This window comes from Pinus tabuliformis, chromosome 5_1 (assembly GCF_031772625.1).
Source record: "Pinus tabuliformis cultivar Carrire ecotype Pingquan chromosome 5_1, CPIR1, whole genome shotgun sequence".
Classification (NCBI taxonomy): Eukaryota; Viridiplantae; Streptophyta; class Pinopsida; order Pinales; family Pinaceae; genus Pinus; species Pinus tabuliformis.
This window is the reverse complement of record NC_142305.1, coordinates 996203242-996226326: the sequence shown is the minus strand read 5'-3', so window position 1 is coordinate 996226326 and position 23085 is coordinate 996203242. Positions and strand designations below refer to the sequence as shown.

The window sequence follows — 23085 nt, the reverse complement described above, 5'->3', positions numbered from 1 at the left end:
TAGGATGATGCAAAAGAAATGTATGTGGAAGAAGCAACCTTGGCAAGCATGGTAGAAGAGCTAAAAGGAAAATATTTGTAAACAATCCTGAACAATTAGTGTAGATGTTGCATCAACCCTACTTGAAACTCTGTAATCATAAAGGGATGACCTCTCAAAGATAAGTTTAGTCAAGATATGACATCCAAACTCATAACTTCAAAGAACCCTCAAAGCACCACAAGGAAGCAAAAAAGAATGGTGAAAAAAGCAAAAAAAAACCTCATACAAGAAGTGAGCGAGATGCTAGCTAATTCAAGTAAGGTGGCTCTCATGATTGGATGTATTCCACTCCATTCCCCATCATTCTTAGTGAAATTAATCACATGGAACATTAGGGGCCTCAACTAAAAAGAAAAGTCGAGGCTCCCAAAAGGTTAAAAACATAAGGAAATCCTTATAGTACTCATACTACAAAAAACAAAATTCTCCAACGATCATGTAAGTGAAATCCTAGAGAAATGTTAGAAGGGTAGTGCTTCAGTGGAATTGGATGCAAAAGGAAAAGTAGTAAGGCTAGCTCTTATATGAAATCCCGTGGAAAGTACCACCACTAATATAACTATAGCCCCATGCATTCTTTTAGGTCATTTTCAGTTCAAAAGTTTTAAGTCAATAGGTATAATTACAAATGCATGTGGTCTAGCTCTATTGAATGATCTCCACTCCATATCTTTAAAATACCTATGGATAATAGTGGGTAGCTTCCACATCATTAAATTGATGGAAGAAAAAAAGGTGGCTTGCAATAATTGGACTCTGATGCATAGCTCTTCCTCGACCTCATGCAAGACATGCATGCCACATATGCAGATACTATACATGGCATATTTACTTGGAATAATCGAAAAGGTGGTTGCCCTCAAATTACTTCCAGATTTGACATATTTTGGTCTCAAAAGCTCCTTGGGACAATGAGACCTTTGTGGAGGTTTTATTCCTTCCCTATTTCATATCATATCATTGGCCTGTAAGCTTGGAAGAAAATATCAAAGCAAGCCCAAAAAATAGACCCTTTCACTTTGAAAGCTTTTTTCTTAGGGATCCTTCTTTCTTGGAAAATTCCCAATAATGGTGGTAGGAAGCCACTCCTCGACGGGTCTCAATTATGCACCAATTCCAGTAGAATATCAAAGTTCTTAAAAGATCAATTAAAAAAATGGAATAGAGAATATTTTTGGAACATCCACCAAATCTAATAGGAATTAGAGGATCACATGGAATAATTCCAACAATACATTATTCTTAAAGTTCGATCTGACAAATTAGTTGAGGAAGAATGTGAGCTTCTCACTCAGTTAGAAGAAGGTTTCATTTAGGAAGAATTTCTCTGGTGCCAAAAATCTCACATGAGATGGCTTAAGGAGGGGGGAAAACTCTAGATTTTTCTACAAATCCATATAAAACACCACCATCACAACAAAATATTCTAACTTCAAAGCACTACAGGATATAAGCTTACAAAACACGAAGATTTGGAAGGATAATTAGTTGGTTGAATTATCTTTAATAAATCAATTAAATTTAAAGTCACATTTATAATATAAATACTATTTGGTTAATTGGCAAAGCTTATAAGTCATATTTACTATGACAAAATGAAGGACCAACAAGTATGGCCACCATGTACAACATAAAAAATGTGAAAATTGATCGGGGGTTGGGAAAGTGTATGTAAAGAACACTTGCATTTTTTTAATAATCAATTCAGTTGTCTCAAAAAGACCTATAGTTACATCAATATAAACTAATATCCTTACAATTGACCTTTATCTTTTAGAAACAAAGACATCATCCATGAGAATACTTTTTCCTAGCTTGTTTTCAATTGTGCATAAATCTTGAATAGTCTAGGGTTCCAAGGGGAGTCCAAGAAGTTTTATCCATACTAGGGTGTCTGACATGGTCTCATCCCTAGCATAAAAAAGGAGTGGTGGGGTTTTATAGACAAATAAGACCTATCCACAAACCAAACTTCATTTGATATAGAAACTACATCTTCTTCATTCCAAAAGACAAAAAGAATGCATCTCTCTTGCTACTATGTGAGTTGCTAGTATATAGCATAAACTTGAACTCTGACTCTACTTTATCTATCTCAAAAAGTAGTCCATCCCTACCCTCTTGCCAATAAAATTTCATGCCAAAGTGCATCTTGAAAGGTCAAGGATTTGGTTGACTGCAATATATTCCCCCACAACTAAGAACACATTTTTCCTCAACTTCTAATGACTTTACATCATTACTATTTCCAATGAACCAAAAACCTTCCTTAGAGGCCAAGAAAACCACATGTTCCTTATACACTCCTTGAACATCACCTTCTGTCAATAGGTATAGAGGGTTCAAGCACACAGGAAGACGTTCGTTTTTCTAAACATTAACTCTCAAATTGAAAGAATTGGTTAGAGACAATACACCCATAGCCATGTCCTACTTAGGAGGGCCCTTATAATTGTCCAAAACATGGCAATATTAGCACTTCTACCACCAATCTTATCACTACTCATAATATTTGACCAATTCAAAAAACCCTTATCAAATTGTTTAAAGTATGTGGAAATATTCTTAATCATCTTAAAGATCATGTTATTACATTATCCATAGACCTTTTTCCATAAATCTTCTATTATTTTTTTACAAATTAATTAAAAAACTTATGTAGTATTTAAACAACATATCATTATCATTCACTCACTTTACAATTTCCTTTCCCACTTCAACTTATGTTAGCTTTCCCACTTCAGCTTATATTAGCTTTTATAAAGTAAGAGGTAAAAATGAAAAAAAAAAAAAAAAGGAGAGAAATTGAAAAAAATAATAATTTTAATAAAATAAAAATCCAGAAATGAAAAGGAAATTGTAAAAATGGAAAATGAGCATTCTCCTCATTTTGAAAAGGAAATTGTAAAAAGGGAAAATGAGCATTCTCCTCATTTCAGTCATTTGTATTTTTGAAGAAGAAAACTCTTAGAGAGTTTGGAATCCTGTGAGGCTACAGTGTCCAAAAAAACCCATTGGGAAAATTAGTTTTGGTGGTGAGAAACCATCCCTAAGTAGATTGGAGCTAGATTTCACCATTGACTGCATTGCAGTGGAAGCTAAATTTGACATTGGTGTCGTCCTAGCTAGATTGTGAGATTTCTGCATTGTGGTGGAAGCAAAATTTGACATTGGTGTTGCCCTAGCTAGATTGCAGCGAGATATCTGCATTGGCATGGAAGTGAAATTTGACATTGGTGCAAATTGGGCAGGATTTGGAACTCATGAAGGTACTAATTTCATGAATTCTTCCATAAATATTTGTGCCATGAGTTAAATTTGTAATTGCATGTTTGATGAGTGAAGTTCTAGAGATTTTGGTGTGCAATTCTCTTTATATTGGTGTCTGAAGTAGTTCTGTATGGTAGAATAAAGGTTGAAATTCTTAATCGAGCGTGTTTAGTTCCCAACCATTGCTAAATGAAATCCTGAGAAAAATAATTAAGTGTTGGTTGGTTCGCAAAGGCTTAGAAGGCGTTCTCTGAGAAATATCCAAAATTCATTGCCAAGATTTTAAAGGGTAAAATCCCATCAAGAATCACACCCAAGTTCATTAAATGAGGAACATTCTCTTGGGTGCACATATACTTTCAATATAAAACTCTCCTTTAATGGGGTTCTATAGCCAAGCAACAGAACTTTTAAAACAATAGCTGCACAGGAAAAGTCGTATTGAAGCTTGTGGAGGAACTTTGACAAACAGTGAAACTTTTTGTTGACTCAGACACATTCAATGAGTGTCTCCTCATTCAGGATCAACTTTCCCATGGGGTTTTATAGCCAAGCAATATAAATTTTAAAACAATAGCTGCATAGGACAGTTGTATTGAAGCTGTGGAGGAACTTTGACAAACAGTGAAAAATTTTGTTGACTCAGACAAGTTCAATGAGTGTCTCCTCATTCAGGATCAACTTTCCCACGATTGTTAATATCTAACAGAATTGAAGAGTCGGCATTCTTATACAAATCGACCACAATGCTGTGGAGAAAGTAGTAAATGGCGTCAGACACATCCCTTGTGCCGTAGAATTAGGAAATTTTGGGATCAAATTTGCGCTATGTGATGGAGGCATCCAGAAGATCAATTTTGAGCGTAAAAGCGCCGTAATTTATCTTCCACCCATCAATATCACTAATCACATAGAGGTACTCTTCCGTAATCTAATCGCTTTTGATGTGTGCAAGGTATTTGAAATCAATTATGTGACATGTTACTTGAGTCTAATGGACGAGTTGATCGACTCTGAAGAAGATGTAGTTGTGCTCAAGAAAAGTGACATCGTTACAAATTATCTTAGGAGTGATTCAGAGGTTGCCGAGCTCTTCAATGGTCTATGCAAGGGAGTCACCATGAGCCAGACAGATGCGTTAGCAAAATTGAAGGGAGATGTACATGATCACTACAAAAGAAAATTCAAGGTTTGGTTTACCGAGCTTGTGAAGGAAAATTTCTCATCGCCCTGGAGAAGTCTAGCATTGGTGGGAGCAGTTTTTGCACTTTTGCTTACCGTTGTGCAAACCATCTACTCAATACTGTCACCTAATTAGCCTCTCCAGTGCTGTGCCTTTTAATTCCTATTCATTGCATTAGTAACAACAGGTGCTTTTTACTTATTTACAATTGATTTGAATGTTGGTGGCCATGACAAGTACTAAGTATAGGAACTTTGACAAACAGTGAAACTTTTTGTTGACTCAGACACATTCAATGAGTGTCTCCTCATTCAGGATCAACTTTCCCACGGAATTTTATAGCCAAGCAATAGAACATTTAAGACAATAGCTACACAGGAAAAGTCATATTGAAGTTTGGGAGGAACTTTGACAAACAGTGAAACTTTTTGGTGACTCAGACACATTCAATGAGTGTCTCCTCATTCAGGATCAACTTTCCCATGATTGTTAATATCCAGCAGAATTGAAGAGTCGACATTCTTATACAAATGAATATACAATAGGTTTCCACGTAGGGTTTAGTCCCTTGCTTTTTGTGGCATTGAAAAATTTCCACGCTTTAGAAGTTTGGCCCTAGCTTACTTCTCCAACAATCATTGCTATGGTAATTAGAGCATCACATTCACAATGAAATGATTGCATTTACCAAAGGTACCTATTAAGTTATTAGCCTCTTGGTATTTTATTTCCCTAAAAAGATACTAAACCAAGGCAGTGTAGCTTGAAACAATAGGAATTCAAACTAGTTCTTTCATGACATGCATTTTATCAAATCTTCTCTTCACCTAGCATGCTTTCAAGTAATCATCAATAAGGATGCCATAAACATTTTCATCGGGCATGTAATTTTTCATTTTCATGACATTGACTGCATAGCATAATCCATTTTTCCATTTTTTGTACAATCTTTAACTAGCATATGGAAACTCTTGGGCTTAGGAAAAAGGCTTCTCTCCTTGATCTCATGGATCAATTCAAGAGCTTCCTCAATCCTTCTTGTTATATATTAACATTTCAAAAAAAAAGCATAACTTTCTTGCTAGAAAAGACGGGAAAACTTCAATATCTCATCTCCAAGAGCTTTGAAAAGTTTTCCTTATTTAGACCATCTCACGAGTACCCTATATGCGGGAAAATTCACAATCATATTTTCTGAAAACATCAATGAAGATTTTGCGAGGCTAACTAATGGTTAGCAACAGCTTCGCACCTTCCTAGCTCTTTTTTATTCACAAAAAATAGTAGCAAGAGAACATGTTGCTTCAATCAAAATATATTTTTATTGTGTATTGCGAAGGCTTAGGACTAGTCCAATGTATTCAATTACTGTATTTATTTCACGTAAATAATTCCTACAGTTAAATAACGCAACAATAACTGAAGCAAATTTAGCTCAAGTATTGTCATTAGTAGAACAAAGGATTTTAGTCATTGTTTCAATTCCATCGTTTCCAGTACTATCTTTAGTACAGATCTTAAGGCCTCCAAAACATGAACTTTTGTTTTTGGTAAGTCACCAGTTAGAAAAGTAATGAGTTGGCTAATATTGCTACTATTTGATTTATGGGTGAAATGGTTCAGTATCTTTGTAGTAATTTATTTCTATTTGGACTACCACTTTTTCAAAAACCAAATAAATGCAAGTACATCATCTGCACTTTCAAAACATGAATGGATATCTTCACTACGACTATAGAGGTTCAAAATAACATTTTTAGAGTGCTTTTTCACTTTTGAAGATCCAATCTCCGGAATCTGGACTAGAGGAGGTATGCCACCTGCAGCAGTAATTTCCCATTTGCTTTCATCATTTTCATTTGACAACATACAAAGCCAAGCCATTTAACATTCCTACTGCTATTTGAAGAAAGGGCAAGAAGAAAAATGAAGCATTCTACTCCTTCCCTGCCTTCAATGGCATGCCACATATTATTTTCACTGTTGTAGAGAATTTTAAGAGACCTTATGAGTTCCTCCTGAACATCATCTGCAACCCTTATAAGTAAACCCACTAGAAAACACTTGTCTTCTGCATTTTGGAGCTTTCCACTTAAGTAGCTATTTCCATACAAGCTAGCAAGGGCTTCTATTGTATGCTCTCGAACTAGAAAAGGTGATCAAGCCTTGAATTGCTTAATCAATACTTGTTCAATAAATACATTTTCTAGTGAATTATGCAAAATAGGCTGTGAATTTTTCCCAGAAGCATTTATTAGCATACCAAGTGTAGTTGAGAGAACATACTTTGGATAGTGGGATACAACCTTCAGTTCTGGCAAGAGTATACAAAATCACCCTTGGGCAATTGACTGCTAGCATCTTCACATCAGTTTTTTGCTGACTGACTTCATCTTTGCTTCAGGGAAGTTTTCCTTATGGATCTTTTTTTCAACTCCTTGCCTTAGGTTAAAATTTATTCTATTAGAAAAAAACAAAAAAAAACACAGAATAACATTGAAATATGTTTGCAGTTTGCATTAACAACCTCCTAGAGTTGTGAAAGTGCTTCTTTTAAACTTAAGAAACTTTAAAATTGGCCCAAAGAGCATGCTACAATTTAATTTTCATGAGAAATTTCATTTCTACATTGCATGATGTTAACACTCAAGTTGTTCCCCAAAGTTGTAAGAAAGGGAATACGGCCAAGGTAACCACAGACCAATCTTTCAGATACAGGTTCTAGCCCACCTGCATCCAGAGAGGGCTCTCTCTTTATAATTTAGTTTTGTTTTGAGGTATATTAGGCTAGCTATGAAGTACAAAGATTTTGTTTTGAGTTTGTTTGGAAGGATGGGGAATCAATAGAATAGTGAGGTAAAGCTGAAGAGTTTCAGTCCATTGGGCATGATGGAGTCAAAGGAGGATAGATTTCTGGAGTTGGTTTTTTATCAGAGGATTTATCACAGAGGAAGGTACTCAAATATGGAATAATTTATAGGCTGGAATCAGATCGAATGGGGTCAATGGGTGAAGGGAAATTAAGAATCCTTCATCATGTTGACAGAGGGAAAATGGCTGACTATTGTTAAGGAGCAGTTAAGAATTCCTTAGCAAATAATCACGATGGAAGAACCAGGGGAAGCAGAAGCAATGAAGAATTCACTGTCTATTCTGACTCTAAAGAAAACATTAATAATAACAGAGATTGAACGCAAAGTGCAACTAAATAAATTCTGAGTTATTATTTTTCTCTATTATTTAGATCATGGAGCAGAGATGATATAGTAAACACAGAAAATGTAAAACACAAGTTAGAAAGACTTATTGATCCATGAGGTGATTCAAGAATTCTGTGACATAGTCCTTAGCAGCAATTCCCCATTCAGTAAACCAGACAACATTGGTTCCAACAGCCTTTATTCCAAAAATTCTTCAGTATTACAGTCAAACTTTGAACATCCACCACCAACCAAACAACCCCTAATACTTTGTCTGGGGGGGGGGGGATTTATACAAAAATGTCAAGATATCATATAAAATATCTGATAGAAATAATATCTGCTCACAATTAATGTTTCTTTTTCATAGATAGAGACAGACAGTCTCGAAAACAAGGAGACAATAAATAGATGCAATAAATTTATGCTGCGCTGGTTGTTCTGTCTTTATGAGGAGCACTGGAGGAAGGTGCTGCCAGTCAGTTCCTAGATGTTTTCTATGGATCCTCTGCGATGATATTTCTGCTTTGGCTGGACTTCCTTTAATGCTGATGTGATACACTTTGACCCACAGGACCGCGATTTATTGTTGTTCTGTGCATTGTAGTAGATGGTCCAAAATTTTTCATTGACTAAAGATAAACTTAGAGGATCTATAACATGTTTTGCCACCATTCTAGGCCTGGTATTTTATGTCTCTACAGCTTCCTTAAAGTCTCGTCAGTCTCTGTGTACCTGAAGAAGTTAGGAGGAATGGTGAACAGATGCTTCACCTCATGCTCTATGTAAAATAGTTTTTCCAAGCTATCATAAAGGGATTGGCCAGAAGGAAGTTCTTTTTCTGCTGAAGTACTTGAAGATGCATTAGCTTGATTGACAAAATATGTATTTAATTTACATACATAGTCCTTGTGCTTCATCAGATGATCATTATCTCCCAGAGGACTTGGAAAACCTTTTTGATGCAGGACTATAAATTTGTCTGTGAAAGAATCAATTTCTACCTGCATGTCCTGGCATCTCCTGTCCAAGTTCTGCATTAGAATTCTCATGGTTAGAACTCTCTTGATGTCCAGAATGGTACCTGTTCTGACCCTAATATCCAGTGCTTCCAGTTCTTCACTTGTCTTGGTATTCAAAAAATGTATTAGCCTGTTAGCTTGCTCAGGCATTTGTCCCAATATGGCTCTGGTTTTCTGAATTTCCACTTGGGCTACTCTTATCAAATCAACCTGTTCATAAATGGTCTAAATAGACCTCCATATATCACTAAGGGATTGAATGATGCTGGACCACAAAATTCCTCTGATTTCTACGAGAGGCTTATGCAGGGAGAGATCCTTCTCTAAGGCTCTTACCTTGTTCTCCAATGCTTTGACCTCCCTTGTTTTCTTTGCCACATTCATCTTGGATTTATCATAGCTTAGCTCAACCCTTGCCAGCTTTTCTTTGACTTGTTTCAGCTCTGATACTTGGAGTTTCAATTCCTCCATGGCTTTTATTAGTTGCTCTATGGTCATAGTATTGTTATTTCCTAGTGCTGAGGTACCTGTGGTGATTTCTGCTGTAGGTGTCGGGATAGTGGAGGGCACTGTTGTTATAACAGTGGAAGGGGCAGTTATATGACTGTTGGAGTTACTTCAGGTGGCTGGGAGGTTGACTCTCCCTGCTTTTCTTGTAGTGCTTTCTGCAATGCCTGCTCTGTCTCATTCAATCTCTCGTTCAACCTCATGAGCAGGTCCATCATGTCCTCTTCAAATTTTTGTTGTACCACATCTGTTGTTTGTGGATGCATAGAAGGAGGCATTTTGAGCTGTTTTCAGAGGGAAACAATGTCCTCTTCCTTCTTCCTCATTAATTCTTTTATGCCTTTGGCATCTTTGGGATCATGTCCCAGTTCAATAATAATATCCTCCAAGGATTTAATCCTGTTGTCCTTTGCCAGAGAAGAATCTTTTTCTAGATCTAGCTGAGCAGAGGTGTTCTCCAATGAGTTTTGCAATTTATGAGCCAACATCTAGTCTATTGGATGAATGTCCTTGGCTAAGACTTCCAGATTTGTCCTGATATAATCAGCTACTGATTGCAGTTGCTGCACCTTGGGCTTAAAATAGCTCATGATCATTTTCCCCTCCTTTATGTCATAGGCAGACATTAATCTTTGCTGTTTTGTGGGGGCCATCTTGAGATATTGGTCATAAATTTGCAGTCTCAATGGATCATTTCTAGCCTTTATCTCTCTGAATGTTCTTTTGACATCAGAGGTTTGCTTACTTGGTGGTCTAGTGGATGAAACTTCCACACTATGCTGCCTTTCCAGCTCCTGCCTGTGTGAGCTGGTTGATGTGTCCACCACTGGGGAAGTCTGCTGGGTAACCCTATCGCCTCTTAAACTTTCTATTGTTTCTTCAATGATTTCCTCTTTAGACAGAAGATCCAATCTTTGCCTTTTTGCACCCGGCTGTTCTGCAGGTCCACTGATGGGTGTGGTCTCTTATCTATCTCTTTTCTTTCCTTTTTCCTCATTTAGAAGAGTCTCGTATCTCTGGTGCTTTAGTCTGGACTGAGGGAATTTGTCCCTATTGGTCAGTCATTGCTTGTTTCTCTGTGCCTGCTACTTCCTTGCCCTTATAAGAACCTGAAACTGGTGTGTTGATTTCTTGTATGGGTTGCTGTGAAGTTCCAGCAGAAGATGCACCCACTCCAGTTTGCTGAGGCAGCTTGAAAGATACCTGTCCAAAAGAGTCGAGGTCAAGGGTATTTTCTAAATCTTTCATTGCTTATTCCATTTTTTCTTGCCGAGTAAGTTCTTCTACTAATGTACCCTCTATCCACTCATCTTGATTAGCATATTGTTCTACTTCAGGGATCCTATGATGTGTATAAGCTGACAGCCATTTTTTTACTTTTCTGTCACTTATAAAGCCATTTGGGTCATATGGTACCCACCGGAAGCTCTTCCTCAATTTAAGGTCTTCCCCTAATATCTTATCAGCATCTTCCCATGCTTCCCCTTTGTTAATGATAAAGGGGCCTAATTGGTTTCTTATCCTCAGCTGAGCCTTCTTTTTGACATTGTGAAAGTGAGTTAAATCTGCATTGATAAGTTGCTTGAAATACTCCAAAGCAAAGAGTCTCATGGGCACATACATGGGTAGATTATAAGGGCACAACTCACAGCCATATATCCTGATTTCAATGTGATCCTAGTAGAAGTACCAGTCACCTATCCTGTAATTCTTGGAGAGCTGTAAAATCTTCCTTATGTCACCAGAGAGCCTAGGACGAGGAGCTCCTATCAATAGAGTGGAGGTTGGATGTATAAACAAGTCAATGAACTCACAGTAGGTATAAGGGGATTCGACAATTTTGTGGAAGACCAAGGTCCAAAAGATCATAGACCTCCTTTCTCCTTTGGAATCCAATTTCTTGATGGGAAATATAAAAATGTCTGGGTGATAATACAACAGTAGATGGTATATGAAAGTTGTGTATTTAAACACTCGTTCTCTTTCTAGATTCATAAATTGAGTATGGATTTTGTCAGCAATGAAAGAGGCATAGTCATACTTAATAGCAGGGGGCTATCCTGGAGTAAATGTGGATAACAGAACCTGGACCATCTCATCCACATATTCACTGGACCTAAATCCCAAGATCACTGATATCATGTCAAGAATAATTCTTCCAGTCATTGAATGAGACATATAAATAAGGAGGTGGGCCTTGGGGCTGGCACTCTGGTTTCATGAATAACTTAGTAATCCAGGTTATTTCTGCAGTGGACAATTGAGAGCCTTGCTCAAGAAAAAATCCCATGGACAGAGGAGCAAGAGGGTGAACTGGATGGAATTGTAGCATTTCATTGATAGACTCAGCAATTATGTAAAAGAGAACAGTTTGTGATGGGGTCATAACTGCTTTACTGATAGGGTCATAATTGGCATAATAGTGGAGAATAATATCTGGGAACACATTGACTGAGGGAAGGTAATACCTGGGGAGATTGGATTCCCATATTCCATAGATATCACAGTCGTTCAAATGACTGTTTCTGATTAGGCAGAAAGTATGAAGATGATTTTGTAAACCAATTGGGTCTTTTATTTGGAAGTCCCTGTCAGCTAAGGGTAAATGATGTTGGTCTATATGAGGTGCATTGAGGGGCGCTACATTGAGGGCCACAAGGGCTTCCATTGTTCAATTCTCTGTGTTTTTAAACTAGAGGTTGAATTTCTATGGAAAGAAGGGCAAAAGAACAGCTCTGGATGGCTTGGTATGTCAATTATGGACTGCTTCAGTTTAAACTTGGCTCTTATAGGTATAATTTGCAGAGGAAAACCAAAAATACAGGTTCGGGAGGTGAAACGGTGTAAATAATTGTGTTTTGGAAGAGCATGAGTGTAATTTGCAGGTTGACTGATGAGTCGAAGAGCAGAATGCTGGACTTTGCTGGTCGGGGTGGCAGACTGGAACTTCTATAGTTTCCTGGATGTGATTTTGAATGCAACAGTCTCGCGAAAACAACGAGTAAAATGGGCGAAAATGACAGTTTTTATGGGTTTTTTAACAAAATTCACTCCGCGGGGCTTTTTGGAGCATTTCGGGCGGATGACATGAGCATGACGAGATGGTTTGTCACGTAGCGGAGGGTACGTAAGGGTGATGTGGTGATGACGTGGTCGTGACGTCAGCGGGGGGGGTCAGCGGGGGCAGTAAGTGGTTTGGGCCCGTATTGCTTACGAGCCAAGGTGGTTTCGGGTGGAGGGGCTGAGAGCATGCCGAGAGGGTGCCGCATGTCTCAGGTACGGTAGTAATACAGCTGGCTCCCTGGGTGGTAAATATCGGTAGCAGAGGGCCTTGTGATATAATCGTGGGCCGTTGGATGTGCGGGCCCAGATCCAACGGCTGGCGCAGGTCTGAGGTGGATAAGGGTTACGGCGCGGAGCCCAATCATAATAAACATGGATTTAAATATATCGGGAACAATTTCATAGGCTGTCGGGGTTTTTAACAGTTAATAAACTAGATGTTAATTAACCTTGAATATTTGCATGCGAGGAGGGTTATTATATGGTTCCAGCTGAACCTATAATTCCTTTGTAAACCGAAATATGGTCGTAATTGACCGGGGGCGGGATTATTAAACATTGGGGGTTTTATTGTACAAAGATATTAATACGGGGGAAGGGAAATTTGCAAGGGGTTTATATAATAGTTTTTAGCAATTAATATGGGTTTATGAAGGGTAAGCGCCAAGTTTATAAATTTTGATAACTTAGGCTAAGGGAACAAGAGGATTTTTCCACAAGAAATGTGGTTTCTTTGCCTAAAGTATAAAATGTTATATTTCTCAAACTTTTTCATGGAATGGGGTAATTTAGGAGTATTTGAGTAGATGTCAATATCCTTGGGGGGAGGTTAGTAAGTGTTTTTGGGAGAAGAGTGAGGGGAAGTTAGACATGCATCACTTGATTTATAGCCCAAACAATTGCCATTGTACTTATGATATCAAATGAGATGAACCTCTTGAGAAACAAAAATTAATCATAAGTCTACTTCTGCAACACCAAATCTACCTACCTAGGCTATTATGCCTAACATTTTTTCTTCTTCTTCCATGGGTGCACTTGAACTAGCACACCCTTACAAATTTTCTTTTCTTCTCATGGAAATCCTATCTAAGTCTGCCCTTATTTCTTCCAAGGGCTCAGATTTAATAGTTGACCTCCTTTGCTTCTCTACCTAACTATTTATCTTCCAAGATTGAACTGTTTGGATAGATTTTATTCTCTATCTTTAAAACAAGAAATTCAAACATGAACTGGCCAAGATTAAACTGTTTGGCCATCCATAAACTGTGGCAAGAGTCAACTAATTGCACACAATGAGATTCTTTGCAAAAATAGAATAGTAGTGGCATTTTGGACTAGCACACTTTCATTGGTCTTTTTCTTTAGGGTTCATTTCTTTTCTTTTTTGACCATTTCATTCTTTTGCCCTTTGATCTTTCTTTTAGGGCATGCCCTCTTCTCATTTTTTAATCCTTTTTTATTTTTTCAAAATATGGAAACCTTTGCAGCAGGGAAAGGATGAACATATTTGGGAATTTAACCAGTCAATCATGAAATATGACACCTATTGGTATAAGAGCATAACATTGGCTCCACTTGGGGATGGCTTTTCTTGGTGAAAATTCAAGAACAGTAGGTCAGATGGCCTAATGTACAATTCTTACTGCATTCTAAAATTTTCCTCTGCTGTAAACAAACAAACTTGTACAGAGGATAATGTAAAATATCTACATCTCTCATGAGCTGATCCAAACAATTATAGCTCTGTTTTGGATAGTCTATCTAAATGTTTGTTCTGATATTTTTAGCTCCGAAGTCCTCTTCTTGAACTTCTGTTTAAACTTAGAAATAGATAGTAAAGTTCCTTGACTGTTCCTCAAAATTTCCTACACATTCCTTCCCATTCTTATTGTTGTAATAAACTGCAGAAAATAAACATTCTTATGTACAAGTTAGAGTCCTGACATATCAACAAACTAGATCAAAATAGTGTTTCAGCATCCGACCATTAACTGGTCCATCTTCTGCTTCTGTACCATCCAGGCTTTTCAAAAAGTAGGTATTTTTTCCCTGTGAGGCCTGAATAATAAAAGGTCCCTTCCAGAGGAAGTCAAACTTCCCATGCTTTCCTTTATCTTCTCTTCTGGAATCCCATTTCAGAACTTTGTCTCCTATGAAAAAATCCTCTGCCTTAGTCCTCTTATCAAATATCTTATTGAGTTTTTCTTGTAGTACTTGAGATCTTTGATATACCTCTTCTCTAGTATGCTGCAAATGTATAGTCTGACTTATCCTTCTTTGAATGTCATTGGGTTGTACTTGGGCTTCTTGCAATAATTTCGTTATAGGTACCCCTAGAGATGACGGAAATACGCGTCCATACCATAGACAACCTCATAGGGACTAGTTCCAATGGATCTCTTGGTAGTCAATCTGTCTACCCATAATGCATTTATAAGCTTTTTATGCCAATTTTTCTTGTTTTATTCCAATACTTTCTTAATGATATTGTTCAGGCTTTTATTGGACGATTCAGTTAGACCACTACCTTGGGGTTAGTAGGCTGTGGAGTGGCCCAAGGTAATTTGGTATTTGTGACAGAAATTGATCATTCTCTTGGATTTAAAAGCAGCAACATTATCAGTTATAATCTTTTTAGGACAGCCAAATCTAGACAGGAAGTTGGTTTCTAAGAATTGCATGATCACTGAATCATTGGCTTTTCTACAAGGGATGGCCTCTATCCACTTGGTGAAGTAATCTGTGGCAGTCAAAATCTATTTATGCTAGGCAGAAGAGAGAGGGTGAATTTACCCAATGAAATCTAAACCCCATTGTTGAAATGGTCTTCCAGTGGAGACTGGTCTAAGGGGTAGAGGCAGGAGTTTCCTCTTGCCCTCAAATATTTGACATTTATGGCAAGTAGTAACAAACTTTTTGACATCAACAAACAAGGTGGGCCAGTAAAATCCAGCCCTTAGGATTTTATCAGCAGTTGATTTCCAATACAAATGTCCACCACAGTCCCCTGCATGAAATTCTTTGAGTACTTTGTAAGTTTCATCCTTTATTAGACAATTTAATAGAACACCTTCATGCTTTTTCCAAAAGAGAGCACCATCTAAAATACAAAACTTTAAAGCTTTCATTTTTATAAATCTTTTCTTTGTTCTGGATAACCCTGGAGGACCCTTCAGGTTTAATAATACATAACATATATCAGCATTCCAAGGTGATTCAAGGAAGGCCTGGCTAATTTGTGGAGTCGCCATCTCCTGTTCATTATCCAGTTCATTAATATCTAGGGCTTGGCAATTGGTTTCAGTCAAGAGTTTAGCCAATCCCTGTCCTTTTATAAGCTTTGTAGGTTTTATTTCTATGTCATACTCTAATATAGTAACAATCCATTTACCTCTTTTGCCTTCAATCCCCTCTTGGGTTAGGATATCTTTGACAACAGTGCTTGGAACATATGCTATTATATGAGAGTATAGTATCTATACTCTAAAATATTTGATGGCTTTCACAAGTGCATAAGCTTGTTTTTCCATGATTGGGTACTTTAGAGGTGCATCCCTCAGTGCTTGCTAAAGAAGGCTATGGGTTTTTCACATCTTTGATCATCTTTCTGTAGCAAAATAGCAGCAATAGTGTGTTATGATGCAAATGAAAATATTATGAAGTCTCTGTAAAATTTTGGGCTTGTAAGGACTAGAGTTTTGGTTAAAGCTATCTTGATTTCTTCAAATGCTTGTTTGGCTTCTAATGTCCATTTGACCTTGGAATCTTTCTTCAGCATATTATTCAACAATCTAATTAATTCAGCCAAGTTGGGTATGGATCTTCTTAAAAAATTAATTTTCCCTAGGAAAGCTTGGAGTTCTTTGACATTTCTGGGATGTGGTATTTGTAAAATGGCTTGTATTCTGTCAAGATCAATTTTGATGCCATCTTTTGAGATTATGTGACCTAACAGTTTGCCCTCTTCTAGGACAAACAATGACTTCTTTGGATTCAGTGATATACCATATTTTCTACAGGTTAAAAATACCCGTCTCAGATGATCTAGGTGCAGTTGATCTGATTTGGAAAACACAGTGAGATCATCTAAGCATATGACTAGAAAATTATGAATTTCTTTAGCAAAAGCTATGTCCATTGCATGTTGGAAGGTTGCCCCTGCATTATTGAGCCCAAATGGCATTTTCACATATTTGAAGGTTCCCCATGGAGTTGTAAAAGTAGTTTTTTCTTGATCATCAGGGTGAACTAAAATCTGGTTGAAGCCTGGAAACCCATCCAATAGTGAAATTCTAGAGGCACCTACTACCCTTTGTAAAATGTGGTCCATCTTAGGTAAGGGGTAGTGGTCCTTTAAAGAGACTTTATTTAGATTTCTTAAATCAACACATAGTCTGATTTCTCCTGTTTTTTTCCTTATGGGCACTAAATTGGAGAGCCATCCTGAAAATCTAATGGGTGCAATTATCCCAGCTTCATACATTCTTTTGACTTCTTTTTCAATTAGAGGGAGGAGTACAGGGTTAACCCTTCTGAGTTTTTTCTTTAAAGGTTTTTGATTTTCTTTAAGGGGTATTATATGTTGAATCACAGAAGTGTCATTGGATTTGAGATCTTCATAACTCCATGCAAAAATGTCCTGGAATTCTTTGAATAGTTCAATATATTTAAGCTTTTGGTCAGGAGGCAAAGTTTTGGACAATTTTATCATTTTAGGATTTTGTTCAGTCCCTATGTTACAATCTTCAATGTCTACGTTTAATGGCTGCATTTTGGGCTTCCTTGGGATATCATTAGAATAAAAAATGTCTTCCATAGGAGTCAAGCCTGTGGGTAAGAAATTGTCCTTTAAATCAATAATTTCAGATTCTCCTCCAATAGCTTCATCAAAGTCTATTTCTTTCAGCTCTTGCAACTCTTTGTCGGTAAATTTTGTTGGATGTAGTATTTGAGTTGTTGTTTTAGTTGAAATGTGTGTTTCAGCTTTTGTCTATTTGATCAACTTCACAAACGGTGCCTATGTCTATATTGGTGCTGGAAAATTCTTCTTTCAAGGTCAGGAAATTATTAATCTGAGTGTCATTCTCAAACACTTGCCAATTTTTCACATTGTCAGGTACAGTTGGCCATTGTTTAATTTCAGCTGTAAAATTATTATTAGGCTCAAATGGCAGTTTACAAGTGCTGGCAAATGTTGCCAAACTGTGAGCATGCAAATTTTGTTTCCTTGGAATTTTGGCAAGCTGTGTTTCTAGGAAAGTATTGAGTATTTCAATTGCTTCCCTCTATATGATCTTAATCTGAGATCATTTGTGAGGAAGTTTCCTTTCATTTGTTGAATAACTAAATCAAAGCCTCCCAAAATTGATACCCTAGCGGCCCCTAGACTTTTAATCAATTTAAGTCCTAGCAAGAGGGCTTCATATTCAGCCATGTTATTAGTACATATGAAATTCAACCTATATGCATGTCCTTCAGCACGATCATTTTCCATATTATGTATCCAAGTCCCTGCTCCTGCTCCTAGTTTATTAACTGATCCATCAAATTCTAAATACCATAGGATTTCTTGATTAAAGCTAGTATCAAGAGTATTAGAAATTTGCTTACTAGGGACATTTGGATCTTCAGTTTCATGAGGTTTCCCTTGGGTGTCTGTTATAACAACTATTTCATCAATTTCCTGGGTTTGAGCACTAGGTTTTTCGTTTATGATCTTTTCTTGTTCAAGTGCTAAAACCTTGTCATCAGTTGAGGGATAAGTTCCAGCATTGTATAGGATGAAAGAGTCCATGTCAGAATGCATAGAATAGATGGGAAAATTCTGAGGTTTCTCCTGGGTTCTTACCACATATTTCATCAAAGTTTCCCGGTACAATCTCTTTAGCTAGCCAAATAATGAAATGGTAGCATAGGACATGTCCAACTGTAAAGATCCTTGGAGCTTTGCACCCCAAGATCTAGACAACAGCATGCCATATTTAGGTGGGATATCAACTACCACTACATCCATTAAAATTGTCTTGGTAGGGTATTGAACTAATGATACACATAAATCTTTGATCAATCCTAAACATCTGACCTGGCTTGAATCAAAGGAGAACAAGTCTTTGTATGGCCTAGTGATATCTAGGTCCAACTTTTCCATCACAGATTTGGGCATTAAATTATGGGAAGCTCCAGAATCAAACATTGCATTGTGCAGTATTTTGTCATGAATATTCAGACTTACATAGAAAGGAGGAACCCCTCCATCTACCGATTTGTCATTTACTTCAGGGCCAAAAGTTAATCCTGGTTGGTCATCAAGGACATTTACTGCATCTCTATTTTATGAAATTTGAAGTGATCTACTGATTTGTTCTCTATATACATCATGCTTAGCCAACTCTCACAGTGGAATGGCTATCTTTAACTTGCCTATTCCGGCCTCAAGGCTGAATGGTTTCTCTGTTTACCTTTTTGCATTTTGGGCAGAAAGGTTTTCTTTTTCTGCTGTGTTTTCTGTGTGAATCTCTTTTACAAGAATTTTGTTACGAGTTGAAGCTGTTTCTATGTGGATTTCTAGGGGTTCCTCCACAATTTCTTTGGAAGAAATGGAAGTTGAACACTTTTTTTTAGGTTGTTGATCATCTGATATATCTTCAACTGTCTGATTGTTTGGGTTAGGAATTGCTTCAGGAGGAGTTTGTATAGGAGGGTTCTTGATTTTAGCTCTGTTAGATTGCTTGGTTTCTTTTTGTTTATTGTTTTCAGGGACGTCTATCGTTCTGCTTCTCAGATTATATTGCTTTTGAACTTCGTAGATGGCAGTGTCATATCCCTCCCTGAAATCAAACGATTCACCTGATTGGATTTGGAATTGACTAAGAGTATGAGCTTCTTGGTTAAGAAAATCCGATGTTCACTATTGAGCCCCATTAAGTTGATTTGAGTGTCTTCTGTTGGTTCACTAAAAGTTGAAGCCCCAACATAATTTTCTTGGAATGGAGGTCTGATGTTTTGGTCAGGGCCAGCCTTTCTAGTGTTGGGATTCTGATTTTTTCTGAAATTTGGGTTTCTTGCAGTGTTGCTCAGTCGACCATCCCAAGGGGATTTCCTCTCGATTGTCTCTACTCTATCACCAAGTCTATCCATTCCTTTAATGATAGCATCTATTTTTTGCTCGAAGGCAGAAGGTTCTTCTTTGATGGGTATCCTCCTTTCAGCTCTAGCCCGAGCTTGTTTAGAAATCAGGCTGGCCTCAACACTGATATCTATGCTTTGCATGTCTTCTAGGCTTCGAGGAGCTCTTTCCCTAAGCTGGTACGCCATGTCAGAGTCAAATGCATCAGGAAATTTGATCAAGGCTATGTCTGGTGGAGGTCTTAGATTCTGAGGAATAGCATTGTATACATTGTTAAAGCTGGTGCAGTAATCTTGAACGGTTTCTTGTGGACCTCTCTTTAAGCTTTCATATTCTAATAAAATATGGAGAGGGTCTTTCTTCTTTTCCCATCTGTTCAAGAAAGTCTGATAAAGGGCTTTCGGATCAGCAATAGTGTTTGCAGGGAGTGCTCTAAACCAGGCTCTAACATCTCCAGTTAAGCTTTGGACAAAGACTTTCATTCTTACATCATCATCATCAATCTCATAGTTTTCAAAATAATCAGTCATCTTCTTAGTATGTTGTTGAGTTGTGTAAGTGCCAGTAGCATCAAAATAGGTGATTTTTCTTTGATAATCTTGAGGCATAGCCCCTGGATTTGTAGGTAATTGCAGGGGACCATATTGATTTTCCATGTTTACAGACATAAGTGTAACAGCTGGAAGGACAGGGATAACAGTGGAAATATATGCTATGGATGGGGGAGTAGAAAAGATGGTTTGAAGTGCTAATGCTGAACTAAGAGAAGCAACAGTAATGGCAGGAAGGACTGGTGCTTTTCCCGGAGTAAGCTCAGATTGCATAAAGTTCTGCTGACTTCTAAGGTTCTTAGGAATCAAATTGGGATTCTGAAACACGGGTGGGGGATTTGGATCTGGATTTGATCTAGTGTAACAGATCTTCTTCTTTGGAGCTAGCTTCTAAATATGTTTTTTGGTTTTCTTGAAATATTTTATGAATACAACTTTGACAGTGTCTTGTAGTGATCCAGGTGGATGTTGGTGGCCACCCACCTATCCCATTTGGACCCCCACAACTGTCTCTTTCAGTTTTTCTGTTTCCTTAATTATAGCACAGTTTACTATTTTTAGCAGTTTTTCGGGTCCTAAACTTCCGGAGCCGTTTTGAGGCCCTAAATGACGTTTTTTGGGAAATCCACCGCCAATGATTTTTCTGACTAAAAATCATCTTTTCCGTCGTAGTCCTCGGAGAGATCTTTCCAACGGGCTATCATGCGCGTCAAACGGAGATAGTACGACCAATTCGCGACCCTGGGAAGTTGATGTACCAACTTACCCAAAAAAGGGGCCCACAATTTGGCGTTTCATCTTCTAGGGTTAGGTTTTGGAATGTGAAGGGTTTTCCATTGTTTCTCAACAATAAATAGGCCTTCGAGCCTCATTGTAACATAGTTCGAAACAACTCAGAGGCATGTAGCTGACACATCTCTTCTCAGAGATAAGCTACCATCGCCCTAGCTGGGTTTTTTCTATTTGTAAGCATATTTCAGTATTCTCCATTAATGATAAAAAATCTACTGAAACAAGGGACTGATCAGGTATTTGAGACAGCTTTTCCAAGCCTAAAACTAGACTGGAGATAGACTGAAGAAGCTTTAATTTACTCCTGCAATTGCATAGCAAAAGCAGTTTCAAAGGCTTCCTGGCTAATTTTAGGCTCCATCTGTAGCTTTAGAAAATTAAACTGCAGTAACAAACAATTGTTCGATCCCTAGTGGAGTCACCAATGATGTTAACACTCAAGTTGTTCCCCAAAGTTGTAAGAAAGGGAATACGGCCGAGGTAACCACAGAACAATCTTTTAGATATAGGTTTTAGCCCACCTGCATCCAAAGAGGGCTCTCTCTTTATAATTTAGCTTTGTTTTGAGGTATATTAGGCTAGCTATGAAGTACAATGATTTTGTTTTGAGTTTGGTTGGAATGATGGGGAATCAATAGAATAGTGAGGTAAAGCTGAAGAGTTTCAGTCCATTGTGCATGATGGAGTCAAAGGAAGATAGCTTTTTGGAGTTGGTTTTTTATCAGAGGATTTATCACAGAGCAAGGTACTCAAATATGGAACTATTTATAGGCTAGAATCAGATGGAATGGGGTCAATGGGTGAAGGGCAATTAATAATCCTTCATCATGTTGATAGAGGGAAAATGGCTGACTACTGTTAAGGAGCAGTTAATAATTCCTTAGAAAATAATCACGATGGAAGAACCAGGGGAAACAGGAGCAATGAAGAATTCACTGTCTATTCTGACTCTGAAGAAAACATTAATAATAATAGAGATTGAACGCAGAGTGCAACTAAACAAATTTTGAGTTATTCTTTTTCTCTATTATTTAGATCATGGAGCATAGATGATATAGTAAACACATAAAATGTAAAACACATGTTAGAAAGACTTATTGATCCATGAGGTGATTCAAGAATTCTGTGACATAGTCCTTAGCAGCAATTCCTCATTCAGTAAACCAGACAACATTGGTTTCAACAACCTTTATTCCAAAAATTCTTCAGTATTACATTCAAACTCTGAACATCCACCACCAACCAATCAACCCCTAATACTTTTTCTAGGGGGGATTTATACAAAAATGTCAAGATATCATACGAAATATCTAATAGAAATAATATCTATTGATAATTAATGTTTCTTTTTCATAGATAGAGACAGACAGTCTCGAAAACAAGGAGACAATAAATAGATGCAATAAATTTATGCTGCGCTGGTTGTTCTGTCTTTATGAGGAGCATTGGAGGTAGGTGTTGCAAGTCAGTTCCCAGCTGTTTTCTACGGATCCTATACGCTGATCTTTCTACTTTGGCTGGACTTCCTTTAATGCTGATGTGATACGCTTTGACCCACAGGACCGTGATTTATTGTTGTTCTGCGCATTGTAGTAGATGGTCCAAAAATTTTCATTGACTAAAGATAAACTTACAGGATCTCTAACATGTTTTGCCACCATTCTGGGCCTGGTATTTTATGCCTATGTAGCTTCCTTAAAGTCTCGTCAGTCTTTGTATACCTAGATAAGTTGGGAGGGATGGTGAACAGATGCTTCAACCTCATGCTCTATGTAAAATAGATTTTCCAAGCTATCATAAAGGGACTGGCTAGAAGGAAGTTCTTTTTCTGTTGAAGTACTTGTATATGCATTAGCTTGATCGAAAACATATGTATTTAGTTTACGTACATAGTCCTTGTGCTTCATCAGATGATCATTATCTCCCAGAGGACTTGGCAAACCTTTTTGATGCAGGACTGTAAATTTATCCATGAAAGAATCAATTTCTACCTGCATGTCCTGGCATCTCGTGTCCAAGTTCTACATTAGATTTCTCATGGTTAGAACATTCTTGATGTCCAGAATGGCACCTGTTCTATCCCCAATATCCAGTGCTTCCAGTTCTTCACTTGTCTTGGTATTCAAAAAATGTATTAGCTGGTTAGCTTGCTCAGGCATTTGTCCCAATATGGCTCTGGTTTTCTGAATTTCCACTTGGGCTACTCTTATAAAATCAACCTATTCATAAATGGTCTGAATAGACCTCCATACATCACTAAGGGATTGAATGATGTTGGACCACAAAATTCCTTTGATTTCCGCAAGAGGCTTATGCAGGGAGAGAT

General features: G+C 37.5%; 1 pseudogene; it reads left to right on the top strand.

Annotated features, from left to right (window-relative positions):
- LOC149168061 (peroxisomal adenine nucleotide carrier 1-like) overlaps nucleotides 1–23085 on the top strand; it is a 51355-nt pseudogene that overhangs the window by 5576 nt on the left and 22694 nt on the right.